At 53.1% G+C, this 17,075-nt stretch overlaps 1 pseudogene across 1 annotated transcript; it reads left to right on the top strand.

The window, feature by feature from the left end:
* Window positions 1-9,474: 9,474 nt before the first annotated feature.
* Window positions 9,475-9,680, top strand: LOC309812413 (serine palmitoyltransferase small subunit A-like; annotated as a pseudogene). The gene has a single exon. The product of its transcript is annotated as a serine palmitoyltransferase small subunit A-like (transcript).
* The last annotated feature ends 7,395 nt before the right edge of the window (window positions 9,681-17,075 follow it).

Here is a 17,075-nt window from a genome sequence, read left to right as displayed (position 1 = left end):
GAGGCCTCAGGGCCAGGCTCTCTGCTTCTTGTGCCCAGCCCCCGCCTTGGCCCGTGGAGGAGGGTGCCAGGCACACCAGGCTTGCCAGCTGGGAAAGCCCACCCTTCTTCCTCATGTGGCCAAGCTGCCCTTTGGCTGACTTGCCCAGCTGAGATACCCGCTTGCTGGGTGCCAGGCAGCAGGGGTATCCCAGCACCCTTCCCTCTGGCCCTGGGGTGCTGTGTGCACTCTTCTCAGTGTCCTTGGTGTACCTGTTGGAACTGCCTGTGTTACTGCAGGGTCTTTGAGGGGTCGGCCCCAGGACTGCCTTGGGAAGGCTGCTGTGACTGGCGCCAGAGGGCGGAGTTGGCTCAGAAGCAGGGCCTGTGGCCTCTGGAAGGCCGCAGGCCTGGGATCTGTCACAGGCATGTGGAAGGGAAGTAAACCAGCAACTGGCATTCGTGGAGAAAGGCCAAGAGCTATGTGTAAGATGAATAAGAACAGCCAGTGCTCAGAGGGCACTTCCTGGGTGCCAGGCCCTGTTCTAAGCACCGCCCACCCCAGCAGCCCCACAAGGCAAGCACTGATCATCGCTCCCGTTCATGCACGAGACCCACTCAGGGAGGGTGGGGACGTTGTCCAAGACACGAAGTCCACAGGCACCTGGGCTGGCCCTGCGCCTGCACCTCCCCTGTCGCCTTACAGAAGGTAGTGTGTGATCCTAATCTCAGCCGCTGGCTGACAAGGCAGGCAGCGTCAGCTCACGTTATAGAAGAGACACTGATGCAGAGTTGAGTAACTCAGAGACGCCCAGCGAGTAAGGGTTGGGGCGAGAATTCAGAGCCGGGCAGCCTGACTCCCGAGCCCGGGCCATTCCCGCTGTCCTCCTCTGCCACTCCTTAAGAGCTGCCCACTGCCAAGCACTTTGCATATGGACTGCCTCATTTAGTTCCTCTCTTGCGAGGCAAGAATTATTTCCACGTTACAAGTGAAAGCACTGGTTCCAGGAAATTGACTTGCCCAAGGTCACGTCTGAAAAGTGCCATGCTGGATTTGAACCCAGGTGGGGGTCTGGCCCCTGTACTCCCCGCCCCGGGCAGGTGTGGAGAAGGGCTGGCAAAGTCCTCTGAGCTGCCTGGAGCGCCCTCTCCTTAAAAGGTGTGCTGCGGGGCGAGGTGAGATGTTGCCGCCGCCTGAGCTGGCTTCTCCGCCTGTGCGGCTGGACGCGGCATGAGTCACTGGCTGTGAGCGCAGGATCCTCAGGGTGATCCCGTCTGACTAATTCCACTGCGCTGATCTCACCAGGACACCGCTGGCTCTGCATCGTCGGCCCCACCGTTGCCCTCTGGGTGCCTCAGGCTCCTGGGCCTGTGGAAGAGGGGTTGGCAGTGCAGCTGTGGGGCCTGGCAGCTCTGCTGGGGTCAAGGGGACACCCCCCGCCCCTCTGAAGCACAGATACGTGCAAAGCCCAGGAAAGGGAGCCACGGGCTCCCCCTCAGCCCCGAGACATCCTGGGGTGTGGCTTCTGTACACTTATTCTCACAATACCAAGTTTATCCAGTTGATCCAGAGGCGGGGGGCAGAGGTGGAAGCTTCAGTTTGTAGAGTTTATGTTCTCTCCTGTGACCCCTACAACTCCCCTGCCAGGCAGTTCTCCCCATTACACAGATGAGGAAACAGCGCTGAGTGACATCAGCGGAATGGCCGAGACCCTGTTCCAGATGGGAATGCTCACTACCAAAGAGCCTTAGCAGGTCTTAGAAACATTTGGATGGAAGAATGGTGGTCACTACTGTGGGTTCCCTCTACGCCGATGAACATGGGAGGGAAACCGACCACAGCCCCAAGAAGCTCTCGCTCTAAGACAACAGAGCAAAGGGCACCAGGTCACACTAAATGAATGTCAGAGCGCGAGGGGGCCTGGGGTATCCTCTAGACTCTCAGAAGGGCACGGGGAGGGGGAGGCTTGCCCAGATCGCAGCATGTTTGTGACGGGGACCTGAAGCCGAGTGCCCTGACTTCAGCCAACCCTAAAATGAAGATGAGTCACGGCCTCTTCTTCCCTGGGCTCCAGGAGCGGGAGTGAGGAGGGCAGCCGTGTCTCTGAGAAGGGCAGTCTCCGGGGTCAGGACCTGAGGTCAAGGGCATGTTATTGGGGCCGCGCCAGTGCCCTTCCCAGCACGCCCTGCCTGGGGCTCGGGGCTCGGGGCCAGCTCAGCCCCTACCCCAGCTGTCTGGCAAAGGCTTCTCCGGAAAGTGAAGGTAGTTTGGCCAGGCTGCCGGAAACCCCTAATGTTCAGCCCCTGGGCTGAGAGGGTCCAGAGAACAATGTCGGCGGAGGGCAGGATGCTGCGGACAAGCCGGGCTTCCAGGCATGCTGCCACAGTTCCTCTCCGCTGCCTGGAACACCGGCTGCAGGCGTGACCCTGAACCCCAGTCCCCAGGCTGGCTTCCATGTCTCTGCCGGAAATCTGGGAGCCTGCCCTCTTCAGCCACCTCCTGACAGCCTTTTGGAAGCTGGGGCCACCGTCAGCCAGTCCACAGTGGTGTAAGTAGGGCCAGAAGAATCATATCTGGGTTCAGACCCTGAACTTGCCACCCACCAGTGGTGGGCATCACCATTCTGAGGCTCAGTTGTCACTTCAGCAAAATGGGGATGATAGTGGCTAGTGCTCGCTGAGTGTGTGTCACCTGTGCCATCTCACCGAGCCCTCACAACCACCCAAGGAGGTAGGGACTATCATTATCACCATTTTACAGATGAGGAAACTGAGGCCAAGAGAGCTTAAGTAACTCGGCATGAACAGGTGTCAGAGCTCAGATCTGAACTCAGATGTGTTTGATTCCGAAGTCTCTGTGTTCTTACCCGTTAGCTATACCATTTTGTCTTTGGGGCAAAGTTTTCCAACATTTTGAGCCTCGATTGCACCATCTGCAAAGTGGGGCTAATAACAATCACCACGGAATGGGGTCATCCTGAGGATTAAACATGCTGGTATACCCAGCAGGCTCTTGAGAAATGTCCTTTGCTTTGCTTTTCCCCTCCCCCCAGCTTCCCCGAACTCTAAGCTACATCTTAAACAGGAAACACCAGATTTCCCGAGATAAGGACCCCAGCACCTCACAATGGGAGGGGTCGGTCGTGGTGCCAGGCCGTGGGTCTTGTATTTATTTGGCTCTCTGTCCTGGCTCTGACCCCCACCTCCACCCCCTCCTGCTCTAGAGCTCTGCTCAGTGGTGCCTGCGGCTCAGGCAGCCTGGGGAGCTAGGTGGTGACCTCACCCTCGGAGAATGCCCACTGGAATTCACCCTGAGTCTGGTCCCCTGTTCTCCATGCCTCCCGGCCACGTCTGACTGGCCTCTCGCTCAGCCTCTGAGCCAGCTGTCCACACACAGCCACGGATGGGAGCACCTTTTGTGAGCAAGGGCGCCACTGTTACACAGTTGCTGATTACTGACTGAGCTGGTTCCCCACCTTTAGCCGGCATCCCGGCTGACCACAGGCAAGTAGCTGTCCGTCTGTGGTCCGCTGCCTGCCTCAGCGTCCAGCAAGCAGGCAATCTGGCATCGGTTCCTTTGTGTCCCACCCTGCCAGGTGTGCCACCCACATCTAAGCCCCCAGCACCCACCTGAGGTAGCAACTCTTGTTTCCATTTCACATATGAGGAAACTGAGGCCCAGAGAGGCAGTGCGATGTGCCCAGGACACACCCTGGGAAAGGAGGGTGGGGTGGCCCGACCCAACCCCTCTGCCTCTCCCTTTGCCACTGTGCTGCCCCAGGGGGGGTCATAGGATCCCTGTTCTCATGCCAAGAGTGGGGACTTTGGGCGTCTCTTTCATCTGCCTCCCCCACCCAGTCCCCGGGAAGGAGGCGGAAGATTCCTTTGCTTAGGATCTATTGCTAAGGCTGGAATATTCTCTCCAGTCCCAGCATGGCAGCCCCACCCCCTAACCTCAGCCAGCCGGTGTGTGTGGATGCCTCTCTGGGCTGCCTGGTGCTAGGAGTTAGAAGTCAAAGCAGAGGAGGACACTGCCCCCACTCTCAAGAAGCTTACAGCAAGCACATGGATACAATGTAAAGTATAAACGCCACAGTAGAAACAAGTAACATTTACGTTCATGAAGATAAAGCACAGAATGACTGGAAGCCCTGAAAAGGAGCAAATCTGCAGGGCTGTCAGGTAAAGCATAGAGAGGAGGTGAGGTTCAAGAAGGGTTTTGTTGGGACTTCCCTGGTGGTCCAGTGGGTAAGACTCTGCGTTCCCAATGCAGGGGGCCTGGTTTCGATCCCTGGTCAGGGAGCTAGATCCCGCATGCATGCCACAACTAAGAGTCCACGTGCAGCAACTAAGAGTCTGCATGCCACAACTAAAGGTCCCACATGCCACAACTAAAGATCCCACATGCCGCAATGAAGATCCCACATGCAGCAACTAAGACCCAGAGCAGCCTAAATAAATGAATAAATAAATAAATGGTTTTGTTTAGGAGAATTGAATAGGAGTTAGCCCGAGAGGCAAGCAGTAGGAAGAGCATTCCAGGCAGAGGGAACAGCATGTGCAAAGGCACAGAGGTAGGAAAGTACATGATCTATCTGTCCAAGGAGGAAAGCTGGGGATGGAAGGGGCTGAGTGGGGCCCCACCAAGGGGGATGGAGCCAGGCTTTGAATGGGGTCTTGGAGTCACATAGACCTGATTCCAATCCTAGCCCTCCCCCTCACTAGCCAAGCCTCAGTTTTCTTCATCTCTGAAATGGGAGGATAGTACATAACCTCCTCATGGTTGAGAGATTGACATGCGATAATAAATGTAATGTTAGAACATAGTGCTGTTATGTGGTAAGTATCATGTTAAAATTTTCTAGGCATGTGCATTAGTGTGCTAGGGCTGCCTAACAAAGTACCACAGACTGGGTAGATTAAACAACATAAACTTATTTCTCACAGTTCTGGAGGAGAGAAGTCCAAGATCAAGGTGTCAGCAGGGTTGTTTCTCCTGGGGCCTCTCTCCTTTGGCTTGCAGACAGCTGCCTTCTCACTGTGTCCTCACAAGGTCTTTCTTCTGTGTGTGCATCCCTCATGTCTGTTTGTGTATCCCAATTTTCTTTTCTTATAAGGCTACTAGTCATATTGGATCAGGTCATTTTAACTTAATTGTCTCTATAAAGGCTGCATCTCCGACTACAGTCACATTCTTTTTTTTTTTTTCTGTGCTAGAGAAAGTCACATCCTAAGGTCCTGGGGGTTAGGGCCTCAACAAGATGAATTTGGGGAGACACAACTCGGCCCATAACAGCCTGTTTTACATAGTTTAACAGTAGTGACTAACACCCAGGGGTTCTAGACACTGTTGTAAACACTCTGTGTATTAACTCCTTCAGTGCTCATATAATCCTAGGAGGTAGGTCCTATTATGAGCTCTAGTTTATGGATGAGGAAACTGAAGCACAGAGGGCTTTAGTTCCAGCCTCAGGTCACACAGCTGGGAAGGGGCAGAACCAGGATGTAAACCAGACAGTCTGACTCCCCTGTCCCTTGCTCTCCTCCCGTACAGCCCTCCCACCACCCCACAGCTGCGGCTCTCTGCATTCCCATGACCACCCTTTAGTGTATCCCCAACCAGGGGATGTCACTCAGCAAGGGTCACACCCTTAACCTTTCCCCCATGGTCCAATATTTAGGTAGTTTTCAGTTAATTTTTTTATCCATTATAAATGAGGCCAGAATGAACATGTTTGGACACAGAGCTTATTTCTTCCTTTAAATTTTATAGATGTGGGACTCCCAGTTCAAAGGGAGCATTTTATGGTGGCTGCGAGCTCCAGAAGGAGCGTCCCCAGGCCTGAAACCTGAGCTGGAGCCCTCCACCTGCACCTCTCACCTGCTGGTTTACTTTGGGGGAGGGGAGGCCAAGCAACAAGAATGTCATCAGACCTGACCCACCTCCAGCCACCTTTTAGTCCCTGCCACCTTTGCCTTAGAAAGTTCCAAGCCCTGGAACTTCCCTGGTGGTGCATTGGTTAGGAATCCGCCTGCCGTTGTAGGGGACACGGGTTCAATCCCTGGTTTGGGAAGATGCCACAGGCCATGGAGCAACTAAGCCCATGCCCACAACTACTGAGCCTGCGCTCTAGAGCCCGCGAGCCACAACTACTGAAGCCCGTGCGCCTAGAGCCCGTGCTCCACAACAAGAGAAGCCACTGCAGCGAGAAGCCCTTGAACCGCAACAGAGTAGCCCCTGCTCGCCGCAACTAGAGAAAGCCCACATGCAGCAACAAAGACCCAGCACAGCCAAAAATAATAAATAAATAAGTTTATTAAAAAGAAAAAGTTCTATGCCCCAAATTCTGACATTTCTGAGATACCCCAAGTCCAAAGCAACCTTTTTCTTTTTTTGGTCACGCTGTGCAGTGTACGGGATCTTAGTTCCCTGGCCAGGGATTGAACCCGTGCCCCCTGCAATGGGAGTGTGGGGTCTTAACCATTGGACTGCCAGGGAAGTCCCCAAAGCAACCATTTTTATAAGGATCTGGTGATGGTCATGGGTCTGGGGTAGGACCTAGGAATGTGCATTTTTAAAGCCCTAGTGATTTAGATGCAGAGGATTGTGGACTAGGCTTTGAGAAAACGCAGCTGCAAAGATCACAGCCCTAAGCCCCTCCTGGTTCAGCTCTTTGAGCTGCCTTCCCTACCCACACCCTTTCCATGGGGCCAGGCACAGAAGAGGACTCTCCCAAGATGAATGAGTGAAGCAATGGATGAAGCGTGTCACCTACTGGGGAGCTGTTCCATGCCAGGCCCTGTGGCTGCTCTGGTCCTCATCCTCATCCCACCGCCCAGGCTCTATTACAAAGGACCCTCTCTCCTCACCTAGGAGGCCTGGCTGGTCTCCAGCACCTCTGCCACTTCCCATGTGACTTTGGGCACCTCTGTGTCCTTGGGCCACCGAGTACTCCCTCCCCATGAAACAGACGTATTTGTTGCTCTCATGTTATTTCCTGTATTAATCGTTCCCATCTCACAGGGACCCTGTGATGTTGAAATAAGGGAAGGAATCTACTGAGGCTGGACCAGGAGAGGGAGAGGGAGCCAGAGAGGATGGGGGCCTTGCCTGGGGTCAACCAGCAAGAGGAGAGAATCCAGAGCTGGTTCTGGGTTCCCACTGCCAGGTTTTTTTTTTTAATTAATTAATTAATTAATTAATTTATTTATTTATTTTTGGCTGCGTTGGGTCTTCGTTGCGGTGCGCGGATTTCTCATTGCGGTGGCTTCTTTTGTTGGGAGCACAGGCTCTAGGCACACAGGCTTCAGTAGTTGTGGCACGTGGGCTCAGTAGTTGTGGCTCACGGGCTCTAGAGCGTAGGCTCCGTAGTTGTGGCTCACGGGCTGAGTTGCTCCGCAGCACGTGGGATCTTCCCGGACCAGGGCTCGAACCCGTGTCCCCTGCATTGGCAGGCGGATTCTTAACCACTGCGCCACCAGGGAAGTCCCCCACTGCCAGTTTTGAGGTGGTTCTTGACTGAGGTTGGCAGGGAGGTTGATGGGGAGAGAGTATTTCTACAGGAGGGGAGGGGAGCAGGAAATAGTCCCCCTGGGGGTGCCTTCTCCCTGCCAAGTCCCCCCAAAAGGCCTTGCCTTCCATGTCCGCATTTGCTGGCCCTGCTGAGTACCACGTGGCCCAGGGGGTAGGGGGCTTCACGGTGGCCACAGGTGGGGGACCAGCTGCCCAGCGGGCCTGGTGTTCGCTCAGCCTTTGGCCCTGACCACCCAGCCATAGCCAGGCCAACGTCAGGGCTGCGGGTCTCAGGCCACAAGAGTGGGCGTCTCCTCCTCAGCAAGGGGAAGGAGGGCAGGCTGTGTTGGGCCAGCCCTGGCCCTCTGTGTCCCGGCGCTGGCCCCAGGGCCTCTGGGGAACCAGCAGAGAAGCAGCTGCCCTGGACAGTGGTCCAGGAGGATGAGGCCAGGGGGTTGGGAGCTGGGTCTGCTCGGGCTGGGGCAGCCTGGGAAGATGAGTCTCTTTGCACATGTGAGGCCCAGGCCGGGCCCTCACTTGCTCAAGAGGGCTTGACCTCTTCTGGCTCCTCTCTGGGGGCTGCATTTCCCAGCACTCTGCTGGCCCCAAGTCTAACCTCAGGGCGGGAAGGCCCTCAGAGACCAGCTCCCTTTCCCTGGTTAATAGAGGAAACCAGGCCCAGCGAGGGGAGGGGAGGAAGATGGGGTGGGAGCCAAAGGCCAGCTGGGGAGGAGCCAGGTCAGGGGGTTGCACATCAGAGACCCTTCTCCAGCTGGCCAGCCACCAGACTGATGCCACAGGTCCACACGTCCCTCTCCCCTGCCAGCCTGAGAGCCCTGAGGAGCCTCCTTCTCCAGTCACAGGAATGGCCATGAGTCTGTCAAAGTGAGCTGAACTCCTAGCCCCAAGTCTGCGCCCTTCTCTTCCCCCCCACCCCGGTTGTGCTGTGAGTTTGAATTTTGGAGTGAGTAAGAAAGAGTAAGAGGGAGACTGATTTTTTTAGCAGCCCAGGCCCTCTGGACTGGAGGGCATTGTCTCCTCTTCAGGAAACTCATTAAAAAACTTGGGAACAATGACACGGGCCCAGAGGAGGGCGGAGGTGGGGTTCCTCACAGACTAGGGTTTGGAACTTGATGTGGAATGACCAACCATCCTGGTTTGCCTGAGACAAGGGGGTCCCCGGGACACAGGACTTTGAGTGCTAAAAGGGGACGCAACTTGAGTCCGCCTCTCACTGTGTAATTTCACCTCTGCGTTCCTCAGAGGTTCACCTGGACACAAGGGGATCAAAAGCGATCCTACACCCCTCCTGGGGTGCCCTGAAGCTCCCCGGGGAGGCTGTGGAGGGAAAGTCAGAAGATGCTCCATCCCAGCAGATGCGTGGTCTACTTTTTCAACGTGAGTGGTGGCCATTCCGGTGAGGGACTGCCTCCACCCCTCCCCCCACCACCTGAAATTCACTCATTCACCCCCGAGAACAAAAAATCAGGCGCAGGATATGCATGGCGGAGAAAGAAGAGCCCAGCTCTCGTGGAACTCGGAGCACCAGCGTGGGTGAACACAGTCAGATGAATTTGTTCAACACACTGTCTTGAGCGTTGTACGGGCATTAACTCATTGGACCCTCACAATAACATAGTGAGGTGAGCATTAATTTATCCTCATTTTGCAGATGAAGAAGTTGAAGCTCAGAAAGATTAAGTAATCAGTAGAGAAGTCGGGGGAGGACATTAAGAGGTAACTTTTTGAAGGATGAGCATATGTCTGAGTGTGTGCAAAGGAAGGGTTTTCTTGGAGGGAAGCATGGAACAGCATGATGCCTCCAGGGAAATGCATTGACATAAGACAGATTAACAGAAGAACGAACAAAAGTTTAGTAACATGTATACCTTCTGTATACGTGGGAGATTCCCAGGAAACTGAGTAACTCTTCTGGCTGGACAGACTGATGATTGGCTGCAACACGGGATGTGTGTGGCAGGGATGGCACTGGTGCGGGCCTGGAAGCAGATGTCCTGGTTCTACTACCAGTAGCTGCCGGTCATGGCACTGTACATGCTGGAGCCCTGGGAGCGGACTGTGTTCAATTCCACGCTGGTTTCCATGTGGGGATGGCACTATACATGGGATATGTCTTCACGCCTCAGCACATAATGGCGAGACTGCACTACTTTGAAATTGTACAGTGACCAAGATGTGACCGAAACCAAGAGGTTCCTTAGAGAAGAGCCGCCATCTGAAATTGGAATGAGACTTCATCAGATGTCATAAGAAACTCTACTAGATGTCAACATAACCAACCCTATGAATATAAAGACTAAAATTCTTGAGTAGAACAGGAAAACAGTCCTTACTCATATGTGTGTTGTGTTCTTTATTTTTCATTTTAAAAGAGGCTCTTGTATAGTAGTTTTTGTCTATTTTAACATTGTAATCATTTGCACTTTGATATCAGTATTTTCTTAACCTTTGTGACTGTTTCAATATTACCCAGTGAAAGCTTTTCTTAATGTAACTTTGAGTACATTTTAATTGCTTTCTATTTCTAAAACTCAAACTCATTTGTTGGGCTTTACCATTCTTGTTGTTGTATGGCATATACATCTGCCTGGTTATATTTCTACTCTTGACCAAAGTTTTGTAAGAAAAGACCCAAGATTAGGAGCAAGGGGCTGGGGAGAGAGAATATTTTATTGAGAACTATTTACAAAAGACGTATGTGTAACCTTAAACTCAGAATTACAGTTTTAGCTATCTGGACTCTACTCTTAACAGCTTTTGCTTTAAAACTCTTAAAGTGTTTCTTAACAATGAAAAAGAAAGATCTTGCTAAAGTTAAAACAAGGAACGTTTCACCTTTTAAATATTTAATTCTTTTGTGGGCTCATTTCCAGAAAACTTTGGTGATGGTTCTTGTGAAAAATGGTGATTAAGTAGCATTATTACGTAATGCTTATACACTGTAGAGTTTTTAATAGAAGGTAAATCAGTTTCCTCTGAGGGCCATTAGTAACAATGTACTTCCTTAAATTTAGTTTCATGATTGTAATGGGTGCTGCAAATGCATTTGCATATTGCAATATGATGAGATGAATTGTTAAAAACCATAGCAGGGCTTCCCTGGTGGCGCAGTGGTTGAGAGTCCGCCTGCCGATGCAGGGGACGCGGGTTCGTGCCCCGGTCTGGGAGGATCCCACATGCCGCGGGGCAGCCGGGCCCGTGAGCCATGGCCGCTGAGCCTGCGCGTCCGGAGCCTGTGCTCCGCAAAGGGAGAGGCCACAACAGTGAGAGGCCCGCGTACCGCAAAAAAAAAAAAAAAAAAAAAAAACCATAGCAAAAAGAAATATAATATTGGTTAAAATCCCCTTACTCTCTGTATTGCTTTTTTTTTTTTCTTTCTTTTTTTTTTTTTTTTTTTTTTTGCGGTACACGGGCCTCTCACTGTTGTGGCCTCCCCCGTTGCGGAGCACAGGCTCCGGATGCGCAGGCCCAGCGGCCATGGCTCACGGGCCCAGCCGCTCCGCGGCATATGGGATCCTCCCAGACCGGGGCACGAACCCGCATCCCCTGCATCGGCAGGCGGACTCTCAACCACTGCGCCACCAGGGAGGCCCGCTTTTTTTTTTTTTTTAAGATTTTTATTCCTTAAATGTAAAATGACTACCTAATTTTTTGATGTAAACTCATTAAATTAAAAAAAAAATGTTGGGGCTGAGAGTCAGTTATGGGAGGTGACCATGAAAAGCACAGTAAAGGCGGGTAAGGTTGTTATGCAGATTTAAGTCCTTACCTTCTCCTTGGATAAGAGTTTCTAGAGATTAAGAGCCATCCTACTCTCCCTGGTACAGAGAGGGAGACACCCTTACAAATAGAGATTTCTCTTATAAATGTAAACTTTTCTTCCAAGAAGGTAACTTACACTCAGTTTTCAGACCTTCTCTCATGTTTCATATACCGTATTTTGGGGTGGTATATTTTGCTCCCCTTTCAACACAGCCGGTGGGCACCTGGGAGTCTGTGAAGTGCTGTAAAGAGTGGAGGTCCCAGAAGAGCAATTGGACAGATTAGGGTGGTAAAATGATCTGGGCAGTGAGGAGGATGTGGAGGGAGAAGACAGGAGGTCAGGTAACCAGCAGGCTGACTGATGCTGGACGCTTCCTCTTAGGTTTGGAGGCTTGTCCCACCAAGAAGGGCTCAGTCAACCAAACACTTCCGATGGATCAATGGCTAATGTTTAGCCAGACCCTAGGCTGAGCCTGGGGTTACAGAGACTTCCTTAGTGCGAGTTAGGAAAGGCATCCACTTGGGACAGACCCGGCCGGGAAGGCGCACCATCTGACTTTAAGATCCGGTGAGTGAGCGCGCCAAGATGCGGTCACTAAAGCTACCCCCGTCGCCCCCCAGGTACCCCAGTAAGGACCTGCGACCTCGTTGAGGTGAAGAAGCCCGCCCACAATCACAAAGGGAGACAGTCAAGTTCAGCCCGTGTGAGGCGGGGTCGGCGCGGGCCTCAGCCTGGAGACGGGCGCGGGGGGAGTCCCGAAAGGGACTCTGGGCACCAGGGGGCATCACTGCACGAGCCCACCCTTGCAGAAAAGTTTCCCGCAGAGGTTCTTTTGGCTTAGGGGCGGGGCCCGCAGGGTAGGACGCCCCGCCCCGCCCGCGCCGCGCCGCGCCTGCCCATATAAGGTGAGCGCGGGCTGAGTGCCCCGTTGAAGGAGGTGTCGTCACCTGCGTTCGTCTGCTGGTCTCTCGTTGCAGCCCGCCCGCCGGGGGCAACCTTCCAAGGCCGCGCCCCTCAGCGCCTTCATGCCGGGAAGCGTCGCCCCGCCTCGCCTCGCCTTGCCGCCGGGGGCGGATGCCACGGGGCTCCGGCTCCCTTTGGGGCGCGCACGACCCCCGGCCACACCCGTCCCAGGCCCGGGTCCCGGGCACCTGCACCGGCTCCGTCCCGCTCGCCGGAGCCTTGGACCCGCGGAGCGAGCGAGCAGGAGCGGTTGAGGCAGAAAGTTGGGGAAGGGGGTAGTGCTGGGCTACCTGAAAGCCCGTGTGGGGTGGGAGGAAATCAACCTCCTTTCAAGGACGGCCCAGCCCGCCGGGCGCCTGCTGAGTGCCTGGCATGGAACTCAACTTTTAAAAAGTCAGTGGCCTCCGCCAATTTGAATGGTATAACTCAGTAAGAGCCAGCACTCAAGAACCACACGACCTGGGTTCGAATATAGCTACATTGCTTACTGGCTTCGCGTCCCCGAGGGTCGCCGGTAACCCGAACCCCGGTGTCTGTGACTCTGAGTTCAGCCTTAGCCCTTGGACTTGTGTGCCAGTGTTAGGGAGTATGGGTGCAGTTTTTAAAAACAACGAGGTGCTTCTTTTTCACGTTGCAGTAAATCCTGGTTAGCGTCAAGGGGAGTGTCTTTTGCCAGATTTCTCTAACACTTTAGCAATCTCTTTTTTTAGCAAAGGAAAGACAGGTCTCAGACTTGGAGCCTTGGGCAAGAGATAGGAGTTAGGTAAATTTAAACACATGACTTGTGTATGTGTATGTATGTGTGTGTGTGATGATGATTTAAGAGTTTCCATCGAGAGTTTAGAATGACTATGGCACTTGGCTTTCCATATATACATGGTGGTGACATATTTGCTTAATGTTTTTGGTATGAAAATGTTCACACATACAGGGGCATAGAGAATAATAGTACAATAATCCTTCATACATTCCTCTAATGTTCACTTTAAAAATCCATGCATGTGGTCTTCCCTGGTGGCTCAGTGGTTAAGAATCCGCCTGCCAATGCAGGGGACACGGGTTCGAGCCCTGGTCCGGGAAGATCCCACATGCCGCAGAGCAACTAAGCCCGTGCGCCACAACTACTGAGCCTGAGCTCTAGAGCCCACGGGCCACAACTACTGAAGCCCGCGAACCACAACTACCGCGCGCCTAGAGCCAGCGCTCTGCAGTAAGAGAAGCCACTGCAATGAGAAGCCCGCGTACCACAAGGAAGAGTAGCTCCCGCTCCGCTCGCCACAGCTAGAGAAAGCCCGAGTGCAGCAACGAAGACCCAACACAGGCCAAAAAAATCAATTAATTAATTTTTAAAAATACATGCGTGTGTTAAAACGTGAGCTGACTTTTTAAAAGAGAAAAATAAGATGAAAGTATAAAGAGTGCAGAGGCAAAACTGAGCATGCTAACTGCCTGAGGCTTGACCTGGACCGCCTGCCGCTGCCCTGAGCCTGGCGGAGTGGAGGAGGCCTTCTCCTGCTCATGTGCGGCGGGTGGAGGGGAGGCATGAGCCGCTGATCCCCCCAGGGAGCCCAGATTGGCCTTGGCCTTGGCTGCGCACGCCTGCGGCATGCAAATTCCTCCGCGCCAGAGCGCCCCACTCGGCTACCTCTAGACTCAAGTCACCCCGCCTGGGTTATTTCTCCATTCGCTTTTTTGCCTGCCCACCTGGGTCCCAGGAACGCATTCCACACACTGGGGCCAGAGGAATTTTCCTTTTTCTTCCTTTTCTTTTTTTTTTTTTTTATTATTATTATTTATTTATTTATTTGGCAGTGCCGGGTCTTAGTTGCAGCCTGCGGGCTCTTTTTTAGTTGCGGCGTGAGGGCTCTTAGTTGTGGCATGCATGCGGGATCTAGCTCCCGGCCAGGGGCCCCTGCATTGGGAGCACGGAGTATTAACCACTGGACCACCATGGAAGTCCCCAGAGGAATTTTCTAAACCCTGAATCTTACTACCTGTCTCTGGTATAAACCCCTCCATGGGGCTCCCTTGTGCCTGCAGGAAAAAGACCCAGCCCTTAGCAGGGCAGCCTTTCTGTGGTCTGGGGCCCACAGACCCCTCAGCCCCTTTTCCTACCACTTCCTCTCAGGTCAACCTGAGCCATTTGCAGTTTCCTGAATGTTCATTCAGCAAATATTTAATTCGCTAGGATGCAGCAACAGAAAAGGTGTTCAGCAGTGGTGAGCAGTGCAGGCCAAGCCCCCTCTCCTGGAGCGCACTGTATAGTGGAGGAGTTAAATAAATCAGTGTTTTAAAAAGTATTTTAAAATGTTAGGTGCTATAAAGAACCTACAAAGTAGCAGGAGAGTTTTTGCCTTTTGCCTGGAAGACCCCCATCCCACTCTGACCTGCTTTAGTCCTTTCCCCGGTGGCTCTTGTCATCCTCTTAGATGCTGGTACATAGTCATCAGCTCCATGGGGTCCCTTTGCATGTGTCTTTACTGGGGCTGTTATCACACTGGGACGGTGATTGACATGCCTGTCTCTCACATTGGACCATGAATTCCTCAAGGAAAGTCGCCTTACTCTGGTTGCTCTAGTGTCCCCAGTAGCTTGTAGGGTGCATGGCGCTTAGTAGGCGCACAGCAATTGTTGGATGACTATTAAAAGCAGTAAACCGGGCTTCCCTGGTGGCACAGTGGTTGAGAGTCCGCCTGCTGATGCAGGGGACACAGGTTCGTGCCCCGGTCAGGGAAGATCCCACATGCCGCGGAGCGGCTAGGCCCATGAGCCATGGCCACTGAGCCTGCGCGTCCGGAGCCTGTGCTCCGCAATGGGAGAGGCCACAACAGTGAGAGGCCCACAGACCGCAAAAAAAAAAAAAAAAAAAAAAAAGCAGTAAACCTTTGCTCCAGGACCCCCAGACCCAGAGCAATTCAACCTTCAGTGAGGGTATATTCCTCACTTATTTTAAAGGAAACATTTCGTTCATTCATTAAATCAGAGTGTGTGCTAAGCTCTCCCCACCACCTCCGCTCCCCCTCCCCAATATGGACCAGTTGATTTACAGAGGGTGAGTGCTGTGCTGGGGCAAATCATGGGGCTGCCAACAATGAAGGGTTTATCCTGCCCGGTGGAGTGTCATGTGAACTGTGAACAGGGCCTCCTTGGCTGAAGGCAGGATTGGGCGTCAGGCTGAGAGAAAGGGGAATTTGAAGGAGGCAAAGAGGTGTGAGTGAATGCAGCTGCAGGGGTGGGGTCCCCAGTGGGGTGTGTCCGGAACATGAGCTCTCCTGGGTGAGCCAGGAGCTGAGGCAGGTAGGTTGGGGCCAGATGGGAAGGGCCTTGCATGACAGCTCACTTTCTCCTGCTGGTGAACAAAGGGTTAGACATGGAACCTAAGGCAGTGGCTTTTCAAGGTTTCTTGACTGTGACCAGGAGTAAGATGTACATTACCTCACAACCTGACACAACACCCAAAATTGAAACAAGAGTCTCATGAGACAATTTACTCTTACTCTGATGTTTTCTATTTTGTTATCGGTGTGATCATTATTATTATTAAATTCTGAGTGCACGGACTTCCCTGGTGGTCCATCGGTTAAGAATCCGCCTTCCGGGCTTCCCTGATGGCGCAGTGGTTGAGAATCTGCCTGCCAATGCAGGGGACACGGGTTCGAGCCCTAGTCTGGGAAGATCCCACATGCCGCGGAGCAACTAGGCCCATGAGCCACTACTACTGAGCCTGCGCGTCGGGAGCCTGTGCTCCGCAACAAGAGAGGCCGCGACAGTGAGAGGCCTGCGCACCGCGATGAAGAGTGGCCCCTGCTCGCCGCAACTAGAGAAATCCCTCGCACAGAAATGAAGACCAAACACAGACAAAAATAAATAAAAAAAAAAAAAAAAAAAAAAAGAATCCGCCTTCCAATGCAGGGGACACAGGTTCGATCCCTGGTCGGGGAGCTAAGATCCCACATGCCGTGGAGCAACTACGCCACACACACCCCAACTACTGAGCCCGCGTGCTCTGGAGCCTGCGCACCACAACTAGAGAGAAGCCCGCATGCCGAGAAGCCCACGCACTGCAACTAGAGAAGCCCGCGCACGGCAGCGAAGGATCCCTCATGCTGCAACAAAGATCCCACGTGCCGCAACTAGGACCCAACACAGCCAAATAAAAAAAATAAAAAATAACAAATCTGAGTGTGACTCACTAAGTTAATTTCAAGATCCGCCAGTGGGTCACAGCCTGCAGTTTGAAAATCATTGATCCAAGAGTTCTTCTCCAGCCTCAAACCTAAGGGTCTATGCTGTGAGGCTCCTGATTCATAAAGAATTTTAACTTTTAGGATCCTGAGAGGTGGCCCTTCGCTTCACAGATACTTTAACTAGTAAAGCAGCCTAAGAGGGTGGGGCAGTTCCACCAGCCTCCTCTGTATCCGTGTGCCCATCCCCCATCACCAGGACCCCATGGCGGCAGGGTGCTCCCAGATGGAGCTCCCAGGTGGGCCTGAGATCCAAACAAGAGCAGAGCAGCCAAGGGACATTTCCCCCTGCTTCCCCCCTCCCCAGCCCCCCAACCCCCCCACCTTTGCTCTGAGAAGTCCCTACTTGGCATCCAATTCCCTTGCCAGGCTGGCTTTGAATGCCATGGGTCCTGGAATGCTGGGGTAGGATAAGGAGAAGTGGGTCGTTAAGGCCCATCTGGGCTTTGACCTCTGTGCCATCACCAGGGGCCAGCTCTCCCCTGTGCTCTTGCCTGTGCCAACCACCCACAGGCTGGCACTTTGGCTTAGTAGAAGGTGACTGTAGGGGCCACAGTCCCTCCACCCATTCAAGGCTCTGTCCAAATTCCTCT

Source organism: Mesoplodon mirus (genome assembly GCF_964341445.2).
Source record: "Mesoplodon mirus genome assembly, chromosome: 11".
In the NCBI taxonomy this organism is placed as follows: Eukaryota; Metazoa; Chordata; class Mammalia; order Artiodactyla; family Ziphiidae; genus Mesoplodon; species Mesoplodon mirus.
Note: the sequence above shows the minus strand (reverse complement) of the source record. Positions and strands in the feature narration are given on the sequence as shown.